This window comes from Alligator sinensis, unplaced genomic scaffold (assembly GCF_000455745.1).
Source record: "Alligator sinensis unplaced genomic scaffold, ASM45574v1 scaffold406_2, whole genome shotgun sequence".
NCBI classification, from domain to species: Eukaryota; Metazoa; Chordata; order Crocodylia; family Alligatoridae; genus Alligator; species Alligator sinensis.
This window is the reverse complement of record NW_005842543.1, coordinates 594499-595307: the sequence shown is the minus strand read 5'-3', so window position 1 is coordinate 595307 and position 809 is coordinate 594499. Positions and strand designations below refer to the sequence as shown.

Here is an 809-nt window from a genome sequence, read left to right as displayed (position 1 = left end):
TTCAGCAGCAAGTGCTGTGTAGTGCAATGAAGGCAAAGAGGTGTAGTCATTGCATAGTTCTTCAGGAAAAACTAGACATTCAGATTTGAAATTCTTTGCAGGCTAAAGTTAGATTCTCAAAATTGGTGTACCCAACAACTGTCAGCTATTTCAGTGAATCATTTGAAATGTGGACTGAGAGCTGGTGTATGCTGAGTATGATGGAGAATTAGACCACCTATTAAGAGACATAAGAGCCTAGCTTTAGGCACCCAGGTTGTAATTTTCACATGAGCCGAGTATCCAGAACATGACTTTAAATCACATTGAGCTATAGGTTTGCAGCACTTCCAAAAATTAAGCCTTCAGTTTTGCTAAGCCACTTTTGGTTTATTGAAGACCTTGTATTTTGAATTATGTTGTTTGTTGTACATTTTATGTATAGGGCGATACATTAAACTAGGCACGTCTACACGTTCATTAACGCACAGCAGTTACTGTATATTTAGTTTAGTACTTGTTTAATGAAGTACTAACTAAATGCACAGTAACTATAGTTACTGCACAGTAGTGCCGGCGCAGTTTTTTTGTGACACTTACTGTGCAATAGCCTAATAACACTGTGCAATAGCATATTAGGACGGTTTTTACCTGGTACCTTACTTTCATAGATTCATAGCTTCATAGATTCTAGGGCCGGAAGGGACCTCAATAGATTTCATAGATTTCATAGACATTAGGGCTGGAAGGGATGCTTCCAGCAGTAGATGCAGACTACAAAAGCTGCCCGCTTTTGTAGTCTGTCTAAATCTAATTGGAGCTTCTCTTTC

At 38.7% G+C, this 809-nt stretch overlaps 1 protein-coding gene across 1 annotated transcript in view; it reads left to right on the top strand.

Annotated features, from left to right (window-relative positions):
- The window catches only part of B3GLCT (beta 3-glucosyltransferase), a 125493-nt gene that overhangs the window by 83204 nt on the left and 41480 nt on the right, over positions 1–809 (top strand). The gene's annotated exons all lie outside the window — the stretch shown is intronic.